This window comes from Pygoscelis adeliae, unplaced genomic scaffold, assembly GCF_000699105.1.
Source record: "Pygoscelis adeliae isolate BGI_AS28 unplaced genomic scaffold, ASM69910v1 Scaffold316, whole genome shotgun sequence".
NCBI lineage: Eukaryota > Metazoa > Chordata > Aves > Sphenisciformes > Spheniscidae > Pygoscelis > Pygoscelis adeliae.
Window position 1 is genome coordinate 686,580 of NW_008824905.1, and position 788 is coordinate 687,367.

A 788-nucleotide genomic window follows, 5' to 3' on the forward strand; every position below is an offset into this window, starting at 1 on the left:
GCACATGCCTCACTTGAAAGCCCCCTCCCTGCCTATGAGGGAGCTGCTGATAGCAGAAGATACTGGCATCTGCAGATCACAAGTCAAGTGAAAGTCTGGTGCGCTGCCCAGACAGACACCCCTTCGGTTTGAGTCATTACCCTTTTCCACCTGTTCTCAACTGGATGGATGAGAAAGGATAACTCATGTGCAATCACCCAGGTCAGCTGTGCCCGCCCTTGCAAAATAAACATTTGATGTCAATGAAGAAAATTAATGGGCAGGTGTTTCAGATACTTCCTGTCCCTTCACACATTTCTCGGAGGTTTTATCAAAAGTAAAGAGAGTGAATAACGCGATCGCAGTTGGCACTCGGACTCTTCTGGAAGACACAATGCCCAAGCGTGCTCTGCCAAGGCCAGGCAGCTGTCAGCATCGATGTCACTTCGCCTCTGCAAGTCCCTGCCTATGCCCCTGATTGCCATGGCGTGGCTGGGGAAGGGACAGGCTGTGTGCTGGCCATCCCGTCTGGGGTGAGAGCAGGGTGGCTTTTCACCCTGGGCCCCGGGGTCAGAGCAGAAGGAAATACAATCCAAATACTATGCCGGTCCAGGGGCTCCCAGCACAAACCGGAGCTGTCAATGTGCAATTTCACATTCTGGGCACATCCTTCCTTTTTAGTCATCTCAAGGTGACGGGCCACAGTCAGTGAGGAGGACAGCAGGTCCCAGGAGCTGCCAAGCAAAAGGAGAGAGCGCATTAATGTCAAGTCAGCAAAATTTGCTGGGATTCACCACAGAGCGGGAGAT